The 23,526-nt window shown below is 40.8% G+C and overlaps 1 long non-coding RNA gene across 3 annotated transcripts in view; it reads right to left on the bottom strand.

Moving 5' to 3' along the window:
* The window catches only part of LOC109489365, a 39,136-nt gene extending 24,524 nt beyond the window's left edge, over positions 1-14,612 (bottom strand). For all 3 annotated transcript variants that reach the window (XR_004620410.1, XR_002142336.2, XR_002142335.2), the window contains exons 1-2: positions 13,269-14,612; positions 2,194-2,528 (exon numbers count right to left, since the gene is read on the bottom strand). This is a non-coding gene — a long non-coding RNA (uncharacterized LOC109489365). The remainder of the gene's footprint in view (positions 1-2,193; positions 2,529-13,268) is intronic.
* Positions 14,613-23,526: the final 8,914 nt, after the last annotated feature.

Raw genomic sequence — 23,526 nt, forward strand, 5'->3', positions numbered from 1 at the left:
AAGGGGTGAAGGGTAGGCACAAAGGAGCAAAGTGTCCCAGGCTGATAAAACATCATTTACAAGAGACCTGAAAGCGGTTCAGTAGGGTTGTGAAACTGATGACGGACAGAAGCAGGAAAATGTTTATCCTTAGCCCAGAAGGCTGACCTGAAGCCTACCTAGTTTTGATAAGCATCAAGTATGTGCCCATTGCTACACTCTTTAAAGGTCTCATGACTGCATGTATATCTCACCCATAGTTAATATCAAACTGTGTGTTAAGCACCCGAGGAATCTTGCAAAAGTAGTTATACAAGTAGAAATTCAAAGAAATTCAAAGAAACTTGTAATCTGACATTTCCCGAATGCCTCCTTCCCTTGATTACTAAGTATATAACCACCAGCCCCACACAGCAAAAAGCACAGTTCTTCCTGCCCAAGGTCCTGTCCCTGTGCTACTTAGATAAACTTACTAAGTTGCACCGTAAACGTCTCGAGTCCTTTCTTGACTGCTGCACTTGACCCCACATCATTTTGGGGGGCCTCTACAGGGACAGCAACAAAAAGAATCCACGAGCTTCGGCGCAGCCTGGTAAGTCTTTACACCCCCACCCCAATCTTTCTTAATTGGTCTTTTTCAGATATGTCCTGAACAGTATGGCCCTTCAGAATGTGCCTTGTCTGAGTGCTCAGTAGAGAACCTCCTGCCTGTGGCTACAATACAGAGAAGGACAAACTCCCGCCACCCAGCTCGGAGTGGCCACCATAATGGCGTTGGGCTCAGAAATCAGGCTCTCCCCTGTTTTACCTGTTCTTTGAATACCTGTATTCTTCTCAGGCACTGGGACAGTCATACAGGTTAGGACGGCTGTGAATCCTAAGACTCCCATGTAAGATTTCCTTCTCAATAACCTGGTGAGAACCCTTGATGAGCATGAATCCAAGATACATTGGACCACATGCTTCTAGAAAGGGACAGGTTGGAGCTATTACCCAGTTGGGGCACTCACCCAACAGGAGACTGCTCCCCTGGGACTGGATCATGGATAATTCTCATGAGAAAGTTGCCTGGATTAAATAGGAGTCCCATACTTTCATTTTTTCATATCTCTCATTTGTTCTTATCCATGGGCTATTTGGTGTTCTTGGTCGTGCTCCTAGATTAAAGGTACTTCTAGCTTAGATATAGGATAAGACGATATAAAATAGCTGCCCCTTCCCAACAAAGGCCAGGACCGCTACCTCATCCATTAATACTACATCTAGAGGCTTGCAAAGGGTATTATTATTGGTCACCAAATATATTTACTCCTTCAAAATTGAAAGAGACAGGCTCAATCTTTGTGGCATTTCAGTCCATCTACCGGCACCTACTGTAGCGAAGGATGCAGTGGCAGAAGCAAAGGGAGGTCTACGTCCCTTCTCAAGTAGTGCAAGGGTGTCAGAGCAGTCAGGAAGAAGGATGCCTCTTGCCACTCCGAATCCCAGGAACCTTCGGCAATATTCCTGATGGGACGCCGCTCAGAAGCTGAGGGGGATTTTGGTAATGGACTCTTGGTTAACATATTTTCCTGGTTTTCTGGGGTTTAACTATGGGATCAGCTTTCTCCGTCCCAAAGGATTCCCTCTTGGGCTGTCTCCTAACATATTGGAGTCAGTTTGGATTTTTTTTAAAATGCCAAACCCTACATCCTGCCCCAAATAATAAACATTTCACCCCCTAGTTAACACTGTCAAAGATAGAAACCCGTTCCCCTGGATGTGCAGCTCTCTCTTGAGCTTGACCACGCTCAGATCTCTAGTGTACTTTTCACTTTAATCAACTTTCCTGCTTCTGTTACCCATGTGCTGTGCTGAATGTCTGTCCTTGAATTCCTTCTCATGACAAGACCAAGAACCTTTGGCCACTCCTTTGGGTCTGGCTGGGTCATGGCCCCAGGGCCCGGGGTCTCCCCAGTTCACCTGGCCACATCTTTTTGGTGACCATGAAGGGATAAGGTAACAGCAGTTTGAGTGACCCTCTTCATCCTGAGTCTCTCCCAACTCTGTCCTTCCTTGTGCTGGAGAGCTGCTTAGTCACTGTTCTCCTCTGTTCGACTCTCCCTTTCTGATCTACCTGGGAAAATGCCTAAAAAGGAAACCAAAATTGCTGGTTCACCAGATTAAATGCAGTCTCAATGCAGGGGAGACTTCCTGTCTCCCAAGGAAACTCACGTGGACTGACGGGAAGGATGGGCAGGGGTTCTGTCTTCAGGAGGCACACGAGGCTGAAGAGGTGGACAGGTTGGGGATGCCCTCCTGCACCAGGGATGATAGTTTGATGGTTCCAGGAGATGTCCCTGGGCCCAGACTACCCAAAGCAATGCTCTTGGGGTTCAGCAGGAACGTCTCTAGTCCAGGAGACTCTTTCTTTCCTCTAAATCTTCAGTTCCATCCGGCACTACCCTGGGATGCATCTTGAGAAACTGGAACCAGTTGAACCCTGATACGTCGCATGCTTCCTTACTCAAGTCGTCTTCTTTTGTAACACTGTTGGCCTAGCGGGAAGTCTGACAAGAAGAGCGGACAAAAATCCCATATGGTCAGGTCTTTGTGACCCTGTACCAAAACACCAATCTGTCCATACTCCTTTAGGTGGCTTGAGAACACCTGTCTCCTCACCCTCTACTCCTCAATCCCCCATCAGGTCAGCTGCTGCAAGCCCTTCTGCTTCTGTTAATGTCACGTCACCTGTGTTCTGTCATGTTCTCTATGCCCCCTCCCTTGTAAAAATGTTGCTGCCAAGATCATGTACACGTCTTGCTCTTTCCTGAGTTCCTCATCTCCTCTTTGCTGCTTCTTTTATGTGTCAGATCTGAAATACTATTTTGAGAGGACTGGATGACATTGCCTGACTCTTATTGTATGGGGGGCCTTCTCCCTCATTTGTTTCTGGGTTAATGGCTATGATTCTTGGTGCCAGTTGTCTGTGGTCAGTCTACTTTGGTATGGGGACTTAAAGGCATATTCCAGCTGCTGAAACTCCTTTTGTTTCAGGGAGGTTCCCTATCTTCTCCTGCCCGACACAGACTATCTATTTTTACTTTTTGTTGGTGGAAAGAAAATGTGCGTCTGTTCCTCTGTCTGAGCTGACCAACTCTAGGACCAGGAGTCCCCTTTCTTCTGCCTGGGCTTTTATCTGCCTCTAGCCTTGCTGGTGGCACCTCACCTCTTCTGCTTCTATCTCCCCCTCTTCCTGTTTTTGCACCAGCTGGGGTGGGGCTTACATAACCTGGTCCTGCACCATCCTCTGTGCCTCTGATGCCATTGGCTCCTGCTCCTCCTATCCTCAGTATCAAGGAAAGAAGAGCACCTCAAGCTGTTGGGCCACCACCTTTTGAGGTTCAAACTGAAGCACCCCCCAAATTTAGCATGAAGGGCCCCAAGGGTTACCTTGGACTTAAATTGCCCCTTCAAATTTTCCCACAGTTGCCTCAAGTAACATTGACAGTGGAGAAAAAATTGATTGACTGTTAGTGGGTACAGGTGCAATATATTCTGTATTAAAGCTAATTTTAGTTTGTTAGTTTAGGATAGATGCGTCTTTAGAGGGTCAAATAAGTTCATGTTATTTTTGCTCTAATTTTTCAGCAAAATATGGCTTCAAATGGTGGTTAATTTTGTCTCATAAGAGTTTTTATGGGTAATTGTTAGGAACGAGCAGGTTTTAAATAAAAAATAAATAAATAAAAAGGTAAAACTTTTAAATAGCTTTCAAAATTTTTGGTAACCTGAAACTTAGAAGTTTTGTTAAGTCAAATGATAAACTGGGTTGAATTAATTGGATATCTAAATCTTGCAAAAAAGATAAAGATTAGTGATACAGGTTTATGCTTTTGGTTTTTTTTTTTTTTTAATCTTATTTATTTATTTGACAGAGAGAGAGAGACAGCCAGTGAGAGAGGGAACACAAGCAGGGGGAGTGGGAGAGGAAGAAGCAGGCTCCCAGTGGAGGAGGGAGCCCGATGCGGCACTTGATCCCAGGACCCTGGGATCAAGCCCTGAGCCGCCGGGAGATGCTTAACGACTGAGCCACCCAGGCGCCCTCATGCTTTTGGCTTCTTACTGCAGAGAAACTGAAGGTACTTGAGTCTGTTGGTAAACATGCATTACGCTTTATTGAAGGACCATTCTATGGGAAAACATGTTTTTAGAAATTATGAAACGTATTCATAAATTTGCCAATCTAAGGAATTCTGATGTAACAGACAGTTCACAATTGCTTACTGACGTGGAGAACAAAGGCAAAAGGAAATGTAGATAAAATTAGATTTCCTTCTAACCTGCAGCACACCGACAAATACTTGAGACTGGCAGAGAATGACATTCCTCCAGGAACTCCAAACTGTCTTACGTTAATGCTTTGCTTGACAATAGCTAGGCCTCTAGGATCCATATTTTCTTTACCTTCCCCATCTCCGAAGTATATAATCAGTTGCTACTCACAATCAAGGGCAGCCTTTTCTGCCTACAGGTCCTGTCCCACGCTATAAGAAAAACCGCACTTTTGCACCAAAAACGTCTCAAGAATTCTTTCTTGGCCATTGGCTCTGAATCCCAACATTTCCACATCATTTTGGCATCACAGCGTGCAGCCTGAGAGTTCTCGTCTGGACTTGGAAGCCTCGGTGCAAACTTGGTGAGTAATTCCTCTTCCTTTACTTTGACTTTAGGGGCTTTCCAAGGAGTACGGTCTTATTAAAACACTTTCTTGTCGATCGCTCAGGCTGCAATCCTCTAGCCCATGGCTACGCTACAGGGAGGAAGAGAAGCCTGCCTTTTGGCTGGAAGATAGTATCATGGCTGGAATGGTAATAAGACCCGGAAACTTAATGCCCTCTCTTTATTCCTGTCCTTACACAAGGTTGTCTGTTTAGGGCACAGGACAGCCACCTAAGTCACCAGGACGGCTGCTGATCTTAGGCCACCTGTGTGAGGTTTCCTTCTCATTGGTCTAACATGATACCCTTCAGGTCTCTAGTCCAGCCACTTCTGGCCACAAAACCTCCACCCAGAGCCACCAAAACCAGTTCCCGAATGAATTAAAATCCAACTGGGGATCGTTTCCTAGGAACGATGGCTGTAAGAACTACACATGTTGGATTTTTACCTTTACTGTTTTCCATCAATGGCCCCTACTGACTACTTAAATTACAAAATTGGGTAGTTTCCCCAATTTCCCCTTGTGAAACTTTGCTAATGTTTTTCATAGGTTAAAAATGACTGGTTCTTCATGGTCTTCAGGGCATGGCCTTCACGGCAAGGCAAGGCAAGGCATGATTATCTCGGTCCACTCACCAGCACCCACTTGTAGCTTAGGATGCAATGGAGAAAGGTGGGGTGAACACTGGCATCCCTCCTGCAGGGCCTTTACAGTGGGACAGTGATCAACAGTGATTTCGTTTGAGGGACTCCTCCGGTCGCTTTTGATACCTGGAACTTCTGTGTGGGATGCCACCCGGGTTTCAGAGGGGATTTTTGGTAACGCACCCTCTCTTTTCAGTTCCCAAGGAATCTCCCTTGGAATGCCTTTTAATGCATTGGAAACAAGACAGATTGTAAAATTTGAGAAAGGACTGATCTCCTATATCACTTAGATCTCCTCTGCAGGAAACTGGGCAAATGGACCAGGCAGATAAACTCCCTCTTGACATACTGGATGATGATTAACTAAACAGGCCTCCTCCAAAGAAACCCAGGTCGCCGGAGGAAACGCAGGCCATCCCTACTGTAGGGGACACTGACTCTCTCTCTCTCACTGTTCCTCCTAATAGACCCCGGTTACTCTAGGCATATGTGGGGTCTTCTCCCTCATTCATTTCCCAGGTTAATGGCTATAAGTGGAACCAGCTGTCTCTGGTTAGTCTCCCTCAGGACAGGGATTTTAAGGAATATTCCCAAGCAGCTGCTGAAACTCCTTTTGTTTTGGGGAAGTTCCTGGTCTTCTCTGGCCTGACATGGGCTACCTGTTTTTTCATGTGTCCAAGCTGATGAGCTCTAGGACCGGGAGACCTCTTACTCTGCTCTCTTGGCTTTTATACACTTCCAGCCTTCCTGGAGGCACCTCACCTCTTCTGCCTTCCCCTCCCCTTCTTCCTGGTTCTGCACCATCTTGGGTGCAGCCTACATAACTGGATCCTATACCATCTGGATGCCTCTAGCACCATTGGCTCCTCTTCCTCCCCTCATTGTCAAGGGAGTCCAGAGCACCCCACTGCACTTACACCACCCACTTCAGATTTCCCCAGCAGTGTCCCAGGCAAAAACTGACAATGGGGAACAAACTGATAGACTTTTACAGTGAACTCGGGTGGAACATAAATCAGTATTTAAACTAATTGAAGTTTGTTGGTTTAATTAAAATAGACATGTCTTTAGAGTTATCAGCATTAAATACGAAACTTTTATTCCACCAGGGATTACTGAAGTTCAAATAAGCTTGTGTTACCTCTCTTGCACTTTGTTAGCAAAAAGATGACTTAAAATGATGGTTAATTTTGTATGTCTCAGAGTTTTCATGGGTAATTGTTAAGATGGCTTTCAGAGTCTGGTAATCTGAAACTTCAAAGTTTTGCTTGGATGATAAATTGGGATTGAATTTGTTGGACATCTAGGTCTTTCCCAAATAGGATAAAGTGCTAAAATACTGATTACTGAACGTAGGTTTGCACTTTTGGCTTCTTATTGCAGAGAAACTAAGAATATTTGGGTCAGTTGGAAAACATGCTTTGTGCTTATAGATTCGTAAGTTTGCCATCTAAAGAATTCTGGTTTAACAGTTCACAATTGGTTACTACTTAGTTTTCACTAGAGACTAGGGTTTCTAAGGGTTAAAATTCTGCTAAATGAAATTAAGACTGAAGGAAATAAGGGAAGCAACTCTGAATGAAAATTTGTAGATTTATGAAGGGAAATCTTTGGAAAGGAATTTTGTATGTGGTCAGGATTAAGGCTGAAATGAATGGATTTTAAAAGTACCCTGGTATAAGATTGAAATTCAGCTTTTCTCTCCGTTAAAAAATTTTTTTTCTCGAATTGTTGGTCTGCTCTTGATAAGAAAATATAAACAAAGGTTTTTTTTTTCTTTCTTTTTCGTCTGCTCAGAAAACCAAAGTTTCTATGTTTTGTCTTTATCAGGTCTTTGATTACTTAAATCTCACTGTTAAAGGAGTTAAGTTTTGCTAACAACTGTATAACCCTACATATTTGACTTAGTTAAATAAATAATTTTTAAATTTTGTAATGATCTGAAATCCTATTTAGGCATATGCTTTATAACTTTCTAAGGTTTTTAAATAAATTTCTCCGGCTTTAAATTATAAATGTAAATTTAATTTTGACCAATTAGGCTTGTTTATTTGGTATGTTAAGTTACTCTGGAAGAATTGTCAAACCAATAAAGGTAAACCTTAGGTTGTATTGCTTGGGTAAATGCTATAACTGTTCAAATATATACATACATATGTATATGAAATTCCTGAAGTTTTCATATGTTTTGGTAATAAGGTTGTCACTTAACATTCTAATTATTGAAGCATTATTTGTCATAGAAATGACCAGATTTCCTTGCCAGCTACATTGCAAACTCTCATCAGATCTTTAACCACGTCCATTTTTGAGTCTTTTGTTATTTATATTTATTCTCTTGCAAAACATGTTTCATCTTCAGTGAGATTCATAAATAGGGCTTTTGACAAATACAGGTTTTTGGATATCTTTAAAATCATAAAACTGAAGTTGGTAAGAATTTCCAGAGAACTAATTAAAAGTTGCATTCAAACTAAAGAATTAGTAACATGGGACTCAATAAATTAAGGAAGAGGACTATAGTTTTTGTGACTCTTGTTTGAAACACTGCTGGTTCTCAATGTTTGCTGTTCCAGATTAAGGAAATTTTAAGATATTTCTATGACTTACAGAAATGTGATAAAATATTCATTTGTGAACAAATTGAAGCACTTAACTTTTCTCTTTACCTGAACCCTGTGAAATTCAGAAACTCTCACTGAGTATTCTGTCTTTCATGACAATCATAGTTATTTGCATAAGTTCACTAAGACTCTGTTCTACTTGTAATGGGACACCATTGGAAACATTGGTATTTTACCAAAGCTTTGACTGGAATGTCTTATTTGAGAGACATGCATAGACTCAGATATGACCATGCAACTTTAAGGAACTAAGGTTAACTTTAGCAAGTATGAAGCCAATAAAGCCCCTTGGAAATATCAGCCTGATACCTTGCTTAGATTTCCTGGCAGCCTGACCAGGTGAGTGAAGAATGTCACTTCCTGGCAGGTGCAGGAACCTCAGGCTATTTTGGGAACCTTGAGAAGAGGAATTTGCTTAAACCTACAGATATTGCAGGCATGTCCGATGGCAAGCATTTGACTTGGCTTCTGGCCTAAAGGGACTACTAAAAGTTTGAGATTTCCTGTAAAAAGTTCTAGCAAAGCAAATTTTAAAAGATCTGTATGATCGCTCACTATTCTCGCTGAGCTTACGTAAATAATTAGGCCAAGTTTGTGAAAATTGGACTTGTTTTACAAATGGATTAGTTTTGATTTGGCTATCTCTGGAAATGAGGGTAATTATAGAGAAACTATGCTTCTTTTTTTAAGATTTTTATTTACTTGAGAGAGAGAGAGAGAGAGAGCATAAGCAGAGAGGAGGGGCAGAGGGAGAGGGAGAAGCAGATGCCCTGAGAAATTATGTTTCAAAAACACACTTTGTTGAATTAAATTTTAATACTACTTATTATAAACTAGGCTAGATCCCGATTTCTTCTAGTTTCCTCAAATATCTGGCTATGGCTCTCTAACTAAGGTTTCCAGTCTTCTTCCATTCTCTTGACTTAAAGTCATTAAAAACTAAAACTGCCTTTTTTCCTAAAACCTTAAAAACTGATGCTGGACAACTCGAGGTAAACTTCAGAGAAATAGCTCATGTATAGACAATCTTCTTGCTTGTTATTCTGTGGGGATAATAACAAGACCTTTGGGTATTTGATTATGTGAACAACTGGAAAATGGGATATTAACCCGACAATTGTATATTAAAAGCCTTTTCTCACTGTAGACCTATCAATAGATAAAGACTATAGTGCTTTATTATTCACTCGAGGCTGGTTTAATTCAGGAGTTACTTAATAAGTATACTGATCACATGCTTCCAAAACCTGATTTAAGTATAACTAAAAGTCCACCCCATGTAAGTGCTGGAGACATGGTTTATTTAAAAGACTGGAAGTCAAATACAGCAGGGACTTAAATCCAAAATGCAGAGGTCCATATCGGGTCATATTATGTACTCCCACTGCAGTAAAATTAGAGGGACACTCTTCATGGTCTCATATATCTAGAATAAAACCTGTAACTCCTTCACAGGAAACCCATGAGCAAACTAAGGTGTGTTCCTACTCCTGTGAACCGTAGAAGACCTCACACCCCTCTTCAGATGACAATGAAGGTTGTATATTTTCTCTTTGTTTTCTATTCATCTATCTTAGCTGATGATTCCTTTCTACAATGGGCACATTACGCTGAACTACAAAATCAAACAGCTTGTGGAGTTCTGCCCATGTCAAATACATCTGGGATACCCTGGTGGATTTCCCCTTTACAAGGCACTGATTGGCACTCTCTATATAATTACATTTCAGAAATAATACATAATGATGTCATGTTTCATGATCCATCTATCACTAATCAGAATGTTTTTTCCTGGCCCACGATCAATATGATACGGAATTTACCAGGACATAACCAGACCTTTTCATACCCTCAAACTATTAAAATATTAACTGACTATACAAATCTACAAATTGATTCCCGCCAACAAGTGCCTAAATTACAAAACCCTACTTATCGCTTTTCTGAGGATGGCATATATCAAGTTTGGGATGCATATTTATGGCTCACACCCACCAATGGAGAGCTCCATCAAAAGGCAGTTTTATGTTGGGAACAAAGAAATCATACGTATGATGCCTGGGCAAATAGCACACGCTATTTAGGATGGCTATCATTAGACCAATGTTCTCAAACCATTGTACTCCGGGCTACTGACTGGTTTGCTACTGATTGGAGAACGCGACCTGGAATCAGATGGCTAGCTCCAAATGGAACCCAGTGGCTATGTGGGACTTATGTATGGCCCTGGCTTCCTCCAGGGTGGATAGGTCGTTGTACCTTGGGTTTTGCCTGGATTAATGGGTGCGTTCCCAAAACTACCACTACACAAGCTAATCTTCCCAATTGAAAATAAAGATGGACATGATCTGTTTTTCATTGGTATGATCATTTCACATCCATTTTTCCTCCATCTGTAGTATTAGAAAGTAATTTGGCATAAGGAGGTCCTTAATAAATACCCAAATTGGTGCTTTAGATGACCTCTCTTTTCTTTAGTGATTGGTTAAACTCCTGGCCTGGAGAAAGATTTTGGTCAACTACCAAAGGTCTTTTATTCAGGCTTCTCTTTCTTATAATAATAACAACCTTATTTTGTGATCTCCCTGCCTGGTGCTGAGACTCCTTCATTGCAATATTTTCAAGCCAAATGGTCCTTTTTGCTCAAGGAGGTTGATATATGTTGTCCATCTTGGATTGGCTGTCTTGGCCTTTGGTAACTCTGTATCTGTATATCTATATATCTGTGTATCTATATATCTATCTGTCTCCATCCCCAGCTGACCAAGCTTCATCCACAGGTAGGGAGAGTTCTACACCCCTATTCAGCAGGAAGAAGTTACAGAAGATAAGACCTTCTACCCTCAACAACCTTAAAGATTTAAGGGTCAGAACTATTCAGTGGGGAATGATGTGATGAACAAAGGCAAAAGGAAATGTAGATAAAATTAGATTTCCTTCTAACCTGCAGCACACTGACAAATACTCAAGACTGGCAGAGTATGACATTCCTCCAGGAACTCCCAATTGTCTTAATGTTACTACCTTGGCTAGAAGGAAAAGCAACCTTAACTTATGATAGCTAGGCCCCCAGGATCCTATAAGTCTTCTAAACCTTTTGGAAACTTCCCATTGTCTTTACCTCCCCCATCTCCAAAGTATATACTCAGTTGCGCCTCACAATTCCAGTACAGTCCTTTCTGCCCACAGGCCCTGTCCCCGTGCTATAATAAAAAACACCTTTTGCACCAAAAATGTCTCAAGAATTCTTTCTTGGCCGTTGGCTCTGAACCTCAACATTTCCACATCAGGCATTACTTAATATTCACTGGAGACTAAGTTTTCTTAAGTTAAAATTCTGCTAAATGTAATTAAAACTGATGGAAATGATAAGGAAAGAAACTCTGTATGTACCAAAGTAGGAAATGTGTTAAGGAAGGTATAAGAAATAATTAATAAATAATACATTTATTAAATAATACATTTAATAATACATTTTGTATAAATATAATACATTTTGTTGAGGGGGGAAAAAAGTAATTGTGCCCTAAAATCAGGCAATTTAGAGAGAAAAGGCTTAGGACAAAATCTGAAAGAGAGAGTTGTGTATAAGGTTTGTGAAGGGAAATCTTTGGAAATAATTTTATATGTGGACAGGACTAAAATAGAAATAAATGGATTTTAAGAGTATACTGGTATAAGATTGAAATTCTGCTTTTCTCTCTGTTAAAAAAACAGTTTTTGGGATCCCTGGGTGGCTCAGTTGGCTAAGCGTCTGCCTTCAGCTCAGGTCATGATCCCAGGGTCCTGGGATCCAGTCCTGTATCAGGCTTCTCGCTCAGCAGGGAGCCTGCTTCTCCCTCTGCCAGCCGTTCCCCCTGCTTGTCCGTTCTCTCTCTCTCTCTCCCTCTTTCTCTCTCGATAAGAAATTGTAAACAAAGTTTTTTCTTACCTGCCCAGAAAACTAAAGCTTCTATGGTTTGTCTTTATCAGGTCTTTGATTACTTAAGAAAGTTAAAATTTCTCAATATTGAAGGAGCTAAGTTTTGTGAACAACTGTATAACCTTCTGTAGACTCTCTTACTGCCAGCATGATTAATTAAATACTGAGTTTTTCATACTGATCTGTGATCCTGTTTAGGCATGTGTTTTGAAACTTCCCAAGATTTGAATTCTAAATGAAGTCTTTTCAACTAATTAGGCTTGTTTATTTGGTATGTTAAATTACTTGCTAAGCATTGTCAAATAAATGACGATAAACCTTAGGTTATGTTGTTTGGGTAAATACTACAACTATTCTAGAAAATACATGAAATTTCTAAAGTTTGAAACATGTTCTGGTATAAGGTCATCACTCGACATTCTAACTATTAAAATGCTGTGTGTCACAGAAATAAGTGGATTTCCTTTGGGGCGCCTGGGTGGCACAGCGGTTGGGCGTCTGCCTTCGGCTCAGGGCGTGATCCCGGCGTTATGGGATCGAGGCCCCACGTCAGGCTCCTCTGCTATGAGCCTGCTTCTTCCTCTCCCTCTCCCCCTGCTTGTGTTCCCTCTCTCGCTGGTTGTCTCTATCTCTGTCAAATAAATAAATAAAATCTTTAAAAAAAAAAAAGAAATAAGTGGATTTCCTTGTTAACTGCATTATCATGAACTCTCATTAGATCTTTATGTCCATTTTTTAGCCTTTTATCATTTATAGTTATCATTCTGATGCTCTTGCAGAACGAGTTTTGTCTTCAAGGGGATTTATGAAAAGGACTTTCTAATAGGATTTTAATAACCTTAAGATCATAAAATTAAACTGGAAAAGAATTTCCAGAACTAATGGGAAAACTGCATCAAAACATAACAAGAATTAGTAATATGGGACTGAATGTATTGAGGAAGATGATTATCGTTTTTTTATGACTCTTGTTCAGAACATTGCTGGTTCTCTAATATTTGCTCTTCTAGATTTAAGGAAGTTTTTTCTCTTAAGATATCTATAACTTACAGAACTATGATAACATATTCCTTCGGGAACAAATTGAAACATTTAACTTTTCTCCTTACCTGGACCATCTGAAATTCAGAAACTCTCAGTGAGTACTCTTTCTTGCATAGCAATATAATTATTTGCATAAGTTCAATGAAACTCTGTCCTTCTTGTAACAGGACACTACTGGAAACACTGGTTACATTACCAAAGCTTTGACTAGCATGTCATATTTGAGAGAGACATGCATAGACTCAGATAGGACCAGACAGCTTTAAGAAACTCAGATTGACTTTATGGAGCCAATAAAGCCCCTTGCAAATATCAGCCTGATACCTTGCTTGCAGAGTTCCCAGCAGCCTTACCTGGTGAATAAAGAAGATCACTTCCTGGCAGGTGCAGGAACTTCAGGATATGTTGAAGACCTTGAGAAGAGAGTAATTCACCCAAATCTATAGGTATTGCAGGCAAAGTCTGATGGCAAGTATTTGGTTTGGCTTTGGCCTTGAGATGCTATTAAAAGCTCAATCTAGAGACGCCTTACAAAATGTTCTAAGAAAAAAACAAAAACACACAAATACACACACAAATACACACACAAAAAAAACCAAGGGAGAGTCCAAGACGGCAGAGGAGTGAAGACCTTAATTTCATCTGGTTCCAGGAATTCGGCTGGGTAGCTATCAGACCATTCTGAACACCTATGAACTCAACCCGGAGATCGAAGAAAAGAATAGCAGCAACTCTACAAATAGAAAAGCCACCACTTTCTGGAAGGCAGGACTTGAGCAGAAGTGAATCTGAGGTGATATATAGGAAGACAGACCTGGGGGGAGGAAGCCTCCGTCAGCCGGCTGCCCGCAAGCGATGGAGCCGCGGAGCACAAAATCGGAACTTGTGGAAGTCCGCTCTGGTGAGGGACATCACTCTAGCAGCTAAGCAGGGGGTGGAACCCTCGCAGGGACAGCGTGGTCTCAGGACCCGCGGGGTCACAGAAAGACTGCGGGTGCCTGAGTGCGCAGAGCTCCCAGGTATCGGAGCGGGGAAGCCGGCTGCAAAGCCGAGGAGTGGGCTCTCAGCTCGGGGTGGCCATAACCCGCGATCCGCGGCACAGTCGGGCCACAGCTCTGAGCAGGGGCCCAACAAGCGGCAGATCCGGGAGGAGCGGGGCGGGGGCCCACCACAGGAATTTGCTGGGTTTGGAGACTCCAAACGGGGTCACGCACCAGAGATAGAAACGCTTGGTCACGGGCCAGGTGAGCACGGAGTGTGGACAGAGACCAGGGAGACAGGAGTGACTGACTGCTTTCCTCTGAGGGCTCACTGAGGAGGGGGGCGCCGAGCTCTCGACTCTGGGGCCAGAGACTGGGAGGCCGCCATCTTCATTCTCATCCTCTAAGGCTCTATGGAAAGCCTTCAGGGAACAAAAGCTACAGAGAGCAAACCGGAGCGGATTCCTTAGCCTGGCCCCTGGCAAGGGCCGTGCGGTTCCGCCTGGGCCAAGACACCTGAGACTCACTGCAGCAGGCCCCTCCCCTGCAAGATCAGCAAGAATGTCCAGCCCAGACCAAGTTTACCATCAGTGAGAACTGCAGAACTCCAGCGCTAGGGGAATACAGCACGGAGAATTCATGGCTTTCTTTAGTCTTTCAACTTTAATTTTTTAAATTTTCTTTCCTTTTTTTTCTTATCTTTTTCTTTTTAAAAAATTTTTCTTCTTTCCTTTTTCAACCAACTTCTCATCAATTCCTTTTTAAACTTTTTTAATTTTCATTTTTACAGTCATATTCTATCCCTTCATTATATTTAATCTTATTTTTGTATATATAAGTTTTTCTTTCTTTAAAATTTTGGGATGCAGTTCTTCTAACAGACCAAAATATACCCAAAATCTACTGTATAGTTCTGTTCTATTCACCCACCTGATTATATTATCTCTTTTTTTTCCTTTTCCCTTTGTTTTTTTTTTTGTTAAAGTCTTATTTAATTTTCATCTTTATAGTTACATTCTATCTTCTCAATGTATTTGATTTTATTTTTGTATATATAAGTTTTTCTTTCTTTACAACTTTGAGATGCGGTTTCCTTTAACAAACTGACCAGATGCACTCAGGAGATAGTGTATTGCTCTGTTCTGTTCACCTATCTGTTTATATCCCTTCCTTTGTCGTTGTTGTTTTCTTTCTCTTTTGTTTTTTGTTTTTAATTTCAATTTTTACAGTTCCATTCTATCCTTTCATTGTATTTAATTTTATTTTTGTGCATATACAAGCTTTTCTTTCTTTGCAATTTTGGGATCTAGTTTCTAAAAAACAGACCAAAATACACACAGAATCTAGCATATTGTTCTGTTCTCCACACCTGTCTGATTATACTCCCCTCTTTCCCCAGCCCTGCTTTTGAGTCTCTTCTGATGTGTTTAGTGTATATTTCTCTGGGGTCGTTGTTGCCCGTTTAGTATTTTGTTCTCTCATTCATCTGTTCTTCTCTGGACAGATTGACAAAACAGAAAAACTCACCTCAAAAAAGAGAATAAGAGGCATTACTGACTGCCAGGGACCTAATCAACGTGGACATTAGTAAGATGCAGGCACTAGAGTTCAGAATAATTATTATAAAAATATTAGCTGGGCTTGAAAAAAGCATCAAGGACACTATAGAATACCTTTCTGAAGAAATAAAAGAACTAAAATCTAACCAAGTCAAAATCAAAAAGGCTATTTATGAGATACAATAAAAAATGGAGGCTCTAACTGCTAGGATAAATGAGGCAAAAGAGAGAATTAGAGATACAGAAGACCAAATGATGGAGAATAAAGAAGCTGAGAAAAAGAGAGATAAACAACTACTGAATCACGAGGGAAGAATCTGAGAGATAAGTGATACCATAAAGCGAAACAATATTAGAATAATTGGGATCCCAGAAGAAGAAAGAGAGATACAGGCAGAATGTATATTGGAGCAATTATAGTGGGGAACTTCCCTAATTTGGGGGAATGAAACAAGCATCAAAATCCAGGAGGCACAGAGAACCTTCCTCAAAATCAATAAAAATAGGTCAACACCCTGACATCTAATAGGAAAACTTACAAATCTCAGAGACATAGAAAAAATCCTGAAAGCAGCTCGGGACAAGAGATCTGTAAACTACAATGGTAGAAACATTAGATTGGTAGCAGACCTATCCACAGAGACCTGGCAGGCCAGAAAGGATGGGCATGATACATCCAGGGTACTAAATGAGAAAAATATGCAGCCAAGGATACTTTAACCCCCTAGGCTGCCATTCAGAATAGAAGGAGTGATAAAAAGCTTCCAGACCAAAGAGAAACTAAAAGGATTTGTGATCCCCAAACCAGCCCTACAAGAAATATTGAAAGGGGTCCTATAAGCAAAGAGAGAGCCCAAAGTAACACAGACCAGAAAGGAACAGAGACAATATGCAGTAACAGTGACTTTACAGGCAATACAATGGCACTGAATTCATATCTTTCAATAGTTACCCTGAATGTAAATGGGCTAAATGTCCTAATCAGAAGACACAGGGTATCAGATTGGATCAAAAAGCAAGACCTATCAATATGCTGTCCGCAAGACACTCATTTTAGACCCAAAGACATGTCCAGATTTAAAGTGAGGGGGTGGGAAACAATTTATCATGCTAATGGACATCAAAAGAAAGTGGGGGTGGCAATCTTTATATCAGACAAATTAGATTTTAAACCAAAGACTGTAATAAGAGATAAGGAAGGACAGTATATCATACTTAAAGGGTCCATCCAACAGGAAGATCTAACAGTTATAAGTATTTATGCCCCTAACATGGGAACAGCCAATTATATAAGCCAATTAATAACAGAGTCAAAGAAACACATCAACAATAATACAATAATAGTAGGGGACTTTAACACCCCCCTTGCTGCAATGGACAGATCATCTAAACAAAAGATCAACAAGGAAATAAGGGCTTTGAATGACACACTGGATCAGATGGACTTCACAGATATATTCAGAACATTCCATCCCAGAGCAACAGAACATACATTCTTCTCAAGTGCACATGGAACATTCTCCAGAATAGATCACATCCTGGGTCACAAATCAGGTCTCAACTGGTACCAAAAGATTGGGATCATTACCTGCATATTTTCGGACCATGACGCCTTGAACTCAGTCACAAGAGGAAAGTTGGAAAGAACTCAAATATATGGACGCTAAAGAGCATCCTACAAAAGAATGAATGGGTCAACCAGGAAATTAAAGAAGAATTTAAAAAATTCATGGAAACAAATGAAAATGAAAACACAACTGTTCAAAATCTTTGGGATGCAGCAAAGGCGGTCCTAAGAGAGAAGTATATAGCACTACAAGCCTTTTTCAAGAAACAAGAAAGGTCTAAAATACACAACCTAAAGGAGCTAAAGAAAGAACAGCAAATAAAGCCTAAACCCAGCAGGAGAAGAGAATTAATAAAGATTAGAGCAGAAATCAATGAAATAGTAACCAAAAGAACAGAACAGATCAACGAAAGTAGGAGCTGGTTCTTTGAAAGAATAAGATTGATAAACCCCTGGCCAACTTATCAAAAAGAAAAGAGAAAGGACCCAAATAAGTAAAATCATGGATGAAAGGGGAGAGATCACAACCAACACCAAAGAAATACAAACAATTATAGGAACATATTATGAGCAACTATATGCCAACAAATTAGGCAATCTGGAAGAAATGGATGCGTTCCTAGAGAAGTATAAACTACCAAAACTGAACCAGAAAGAAAGAGAAAACATGAACAGACCCATAACCAGCAAGGAAATTGAAGCAATAATCCAAAATCTCCCAACAAACAAGAGCCCAGGGCCAGATGGCTTCCCAGGGGAATTCTACCAAGCATTTAAAGAAGAATTAATACCTATTCTTCTGAAACTGTTCCAAAAAACAGAAATGGAAGGAAAACTTCCAAACTCTTTTTATGAGGCCAACATTATCTTGATCCCAAACCAGACAAAGACCCCGCCAAAAAGGAGATTTTCAGACCAATATCCTTGATGAACATGGATGAAAATATTCTCACCACAATACTAGCCAATAGGATCCAAGAGTACATTAAAAGGATTATTCATCATGACCAGTGAGATTCCTTCTTGGGCTTCAGGGGTGGTTCAACATCCACAAATCAATCAATGTGATATACATTAATAAGAGAAAGGACAAGAACTATATTATCCTCTCAATAGATGCAGGAAAAGCATTTGACAAAAAGTACAGCATCCTTTCTTGATTAAAACTCTTCAGAGTGTAGATATCGAGGGTACATACCTCAATATCATAAAAGCCAAGTATGAAAAACCCACAGTGAATATCATTCTCAATGGGGAAAAACTGAGACCTTTTCCCCTAAGGTCAGGAATATAGTAGGGATGTCCACTATCACCACTGCTGTTCAACACAGTAGTAGAAGTCCTAGCCTCAGCAATCAGACAACAACAACAACAACAACAACAACAACAAAAGAAAAGACATCTGAATCGGCAAAGAAGATGTCAAACTCTCACTCTTTGCAGATGATATGATACTTTATGTGGAAAACCCCAAAGACTCCACCCCAAAACTGCTAGAACTCATACAGGAATTTAGCAAAGGGGCAGGATATAAAATCAATACACAGTAATCAGTTGCATTTCTATACACCAACAATGGGACAGAAGAAAGAGAAATTAAGGAGTTGATCCCATTTACAATTTCACCCAAAACCATAAGATACCTAGGAATAAATCTAACCAAAGATACAAAGGATTTGTACTCAGAAAACTACAGAATACTCATGAAAGAAATCGAGGAAGACACAAAGAAATGGAAAAATGTTCCATGATCATGGATTGGAAGAACAAATATTGTTAAAATGTCTATGCTACGTAGAGCAATCTACACATTCAATGCAATCCCTATCAAAATACCATCAACTTTTTTCACAGAAATGGAACAAAAATCCTAAAATTTGTTTGGAACCAGAAAAGGCCCTGAATAACCAGAGGAATGTTAAAAAAGAAAACCACAGCTGGTGGCATCACAATGCAGGACTTCAAGCTCTATTACAAAGCTGTAATCGTCAAGACGGTATGGTACTGGCACAAAGACAGACAGATAGATCAATGAAACAGAATAGAGAACTCAGAAATGGATTCTCAACTCTATGATCAACTAATCTTCGACAACGCAGGAAAGAATATGCAATGGAAAAAAAGACAGTCTCTTCAACAAATGGTGTTGGGAAAATTGGACAGCCACATGCAGAGGAATGAAGCTGGTTGATTTCCTTATACCATACACAAAAATAGACTCAAAGTGGATGAAAGACCTAAATGTGAGGAATCCATGAAAATCCTCAAGGAGAACACAGCCAGCAACCTCTTTTTTTAAATTTTTTTTTTTTTAAGATTTATTTATCTATTTATTTGACAGAGATAGAGACAGCCATCGAGAGAGGGAACACAGGCAGGGGGAGTGGGAGAGGAAGAAGCAGGCTTCCAGTAGAGGAGCCTGATGTGGGGCTCGATCCCATAACGCCGGGATCACGCCCTGAGCCGAAGGCAGACGCTTAACGACTGCGCTACCCAGGCGCCCCCCAGCAACCTCTTTGACCTCAGCCAAGAACTTCTTGCTAGACTCATCTCCAAGGGAAGCAAGGAGAAAAATCAACTATTGGAACTTTTGTGCAGCAACACAAACAGTCAACAAAACCAAAAGACAACTGACAGAATGGGAGAAGATATATGCAAATGACAGATCAGTTTAAGGGCTAGTATTCAAAATCTATAAAGAACTTATCAAACTCAACACCCAAGGAACAAATAATCCAGTCAAGAAATGGGCAGAAGACATGAACAGAGATTCCTGCAAAGAAGACATCCAAATGGCCAACAGACACATAAAAAAGTGCTCAATATCACTTGGCATCAGGGAAATTCAAATCAAAACCACAATGAGACCACCTCACACCAGTCAGAATGGCGAGAATTAACAAGTCAGGAAACGACAGATGTTGGAGAGGATGCGGAGAAAGGGGAACCTTCCTACACTGTTGGTGGGAATGCAAGCTGGTACAGCCACTCTGGAAAACAGTATGGAGGTTCCTCAAAAAGTTGAAAATAAGCTACTCTACAACCCACAATTTCACTACTGGCCATTTACCCCAAAGATACAAATGTAGTGATCCGAAGGAGCACCTGCACCCCAATGTTTATAGCAGCAATGTCTACAATAGCCAAACTATGGAAAGACCCCAGATGTCCATTGAGAGATGAATGGATAAAGATGTGGTATATGTATACAATGGAATATTACTAAGCCATCAGAAAAATGAAATCTTGCCATTTACAATGATGTGGATAGAAACAGAGGACATTATGCTGAGCGAAATACATCAGTTGGAGAAAGACAATTATCATATGATCTCGCTGATGTGTGAATTTAAAAAACAAGGCAGAGGATCATAGGGGAAGAGAGGAAAAAATGAAACAAAACAAAACCAGAATGGGAGACAATGTATAAGAGACTCTTATTTTTAAAAATTAATTAATTTTTAAAATTCTAGGAAAGCAGATTTTTTAAAAAACATTTTATTTATTTATTTGACACAGAGAGAGACAGCCAGCAAGAAAGGGAACACAGGCAGGAGGAATGGGAGAGGAAGAAGCAGGCTCCCAGCAGAGGAGCCTGATGTGGGGCTCGATCCCAGGACTCTGGGACCACGCCTTGAGCCGAAGGCAGACGCTTAACGACTGAGCCACCCAGGCGCCCCTAGGAAAGCAGATTTTAAAAGATCTATATGATCAATCATGATTCTTAGCTCATGTAAATAATTAGGCCATCTTTGTTGTTAAAACTGGACTTGTTTTACAAAAAAAATTAGTTTTGATTTGGGTATCTGATAAAAATGAGGGTAATTATAGGGAGAAAATATGTTTCAATAACACACCTTTGTAGATACTCAATTTTAATACTACTTAGGATAAGCTAAAGTAGATCCTGAGTTCTTCTGGCGTCCTCATATGTCTTACTATGGCTCTCTAACTAAGGTTTCCAATCTTCTTTCATTCTCTTGACTGAAAGTCATTAAAAATGAAACCTGCCCTTTTTCCTAAAACCCTGAAAACTGATTCTGGACAACTTGAGGTCAGCTACAGAGAAACTGCCACAAAACTCATGTATAGACAATCTTTGTGCCCACTGAAGAGTAGGCCATTCAAAAGGATCACCAGAGACATTTGAATTACAAACGAGAAAAATTCATCTGATTCCCGCTGCCTGTTCCCATTCCAGTTGAGGATGCTTTCAAGCCTGACATCTAAAAAAATCTTACCGGTAGCACTTGAGACTGAGACACTGAATTTGTAATTTGCTGTAACCATTGACTTATATTTTTCTTTCGTTTCCATAAAAGTGTCTCTTAATTACCTGATTGCTAGCTAAACAAAACAGTCTATAAGATGGGTAACACCACATGCTACATAATTAAGGCCTTAAATGACTTCCAAAATAGAGTTATCATTTTTTTTTTTTTTGAGAGAGAGGGCAAGCAAATCTGAGAGAGCAGGGGTGGGGGGTGGAGTGAGGAAGGGCAGAGGGAGAGGGAGAGAATCTTTTTTTTTTTTTTTAAGATTTTATTTATTTATTCGACAGAGACAGAGACAGCCAGCGAGAGAGGGAACACAAGCAGGGGGAGTGGGAGAGGAAGAAGCAGGCTCATAGCGTAGGAGCCTGATGTGGGGCTCGATCCCATAACGTCGGGATCACGCCCTGAGCCGAAGGCAGACGCTTAACCGCTGTGCCACCCAGGCGCCCCGAGGGAGAGAATCTTAAGCAGGCTCCATGCCCAGTGCAGAGCCCAATCAATGAGGGGCTCCATCTTATGACCCTGAGATCATGACCTGAAATCAAGAGTCAAACGCTTAACTGACTGAGCCACCCAGACATTCCAGCATTATGTTATTAAACACTAACGTAACTCAAATGCTTAAAGCAGTTCTATAAAATAGAATGGCATTAGTGTCTTAACAGCAGCACAAGGAAGAAAATGTGTCATTATTAAAATGCAATGTTGTGTCTCCATTCTGGATTATGACAAAGATGTAACAGGGTTATTTACAGATATTACTAACCAGATTGGTGCTCTTAAAGACCCTACATTGTCACTTAATGATTTGTTGGGAGGTGGACCTTAAAGGGTCTTATTATCACACTTATTTTTATCATATTAATCCTAATGTGTTGTCTCTTTTGCTTTGTTCTCGCCTATTATTGAGGTACATGTAAACAGTTCCTGACTCCTTTGCCCGGGCGACAGATGATCCTTAATACACAAAACAATCCTTCCTCGATGTCCACTCTGGACTCTGCAGCAGTGGCCTTCTGTGATTATTATTCATAGGAACAGATAGTGACCAATTTTGGTTCATAGGTAGGGACATCTCTAGAACCCCGTGTCAGCCTGAAGTTACAGAAGATGAGCCCTTTGCCCTTCAGCAACCTTAACGATTTAAGGACCGAAAATTGGTCATTGGGGAAAATGAGGAGGGACAGAAGCAGGAAAATGTTTACCCTTAGTCCAGAAGGCTGACCTACAGCCTACATAGTTTTGATAAGCATCAAATATGTGCCCATTGCTAAAGTCTTCAAGGGTCTCATGACTGCCTGTATATCATCTCACCTATAGTTAATATCAAACTGCATATTAAGCACCAGAAGAATCTTGCAAAACTAGTTTTACAAGTAGATATTAAAAAAAATTCAAAGAAACTTTTGTAATCTGACACTTCCTGCATGCCCCCTTCCCTTGCATTAAGTATGTAACCACCAGCCTCACACAGCAAAAAGCACAGCTCTTTCTGCCCATGGGTCCTGTCCCTGTGTTACCTAGATAAACTAAGTTGCACTGTAAGGTCTCAAGAATTCTTTCTTGACTGTTGTGCTCAACTAACCCACATCAAAATGAAGAGGTCTGAGGTGGGCCTGGCGGAGGAGACCATGGGGCCCTGACACGTCTGCTGAGGACTTGGGCCTTTATCTGAGTTCCTAATGGGCAGCCACCATTTTAAGTAACCAAAGTATCTTAGGATCTGCTATCCTTCATTCATCTATAAAACATCTGTGCCTGCCATATGTCCCACACTTTAGGGTGTTAGAGAACTGTGTTTAAGGCAGTGATAAAGAAACAAGTTCCCTACCATCATGGGTTTCACATGCTAGTGGAGAAGAACAAATGATAAGTAACTGAAAAATAAGTTTCCGAGAGTTACCTGATACTAGAAAGGAAAGTGGTAATAGGACTGGGGTAATAGGACTGGGGCTGCTATTTAAGAAATGGTGATAGAGATATCTGAGTTGAGCCCTGAATAAGAACAAGCAAGCGAGAGGGCAGCAGAGGAAACAATTCATGCAAACCTCGAGGGTGGAATAGCTTTGGTGTGCTGAGGGAGGACAACGCCTGCAGTGAGGAGAGCTGGAGGACCCCCACCTCACCCCACCCCCCACCCCTGCTCTCTCAGATTTGCTTGCCCTCTCTCTCTCTCAAAAAAAAAAAATGATAACTCTATTTTGGAAGTCATTTAAGGCCTTAATTATGTA

The sequence above is a fragment of the Ailuropoda melanoleuca genome, chromosome 14, assembly GCF_002007445.2.
Source record: "Ailuropoda melanoleuca isolate Jingjing chromosome 14, ASM200744v2, whole genome shotgun sequence".
Lineage (NCBI taxonomy): Eukaryota > Metazoa > Chordata > Mammalia > Carnivora > Ursidae > Ailuropoda > Ailuropoda melanoleuca.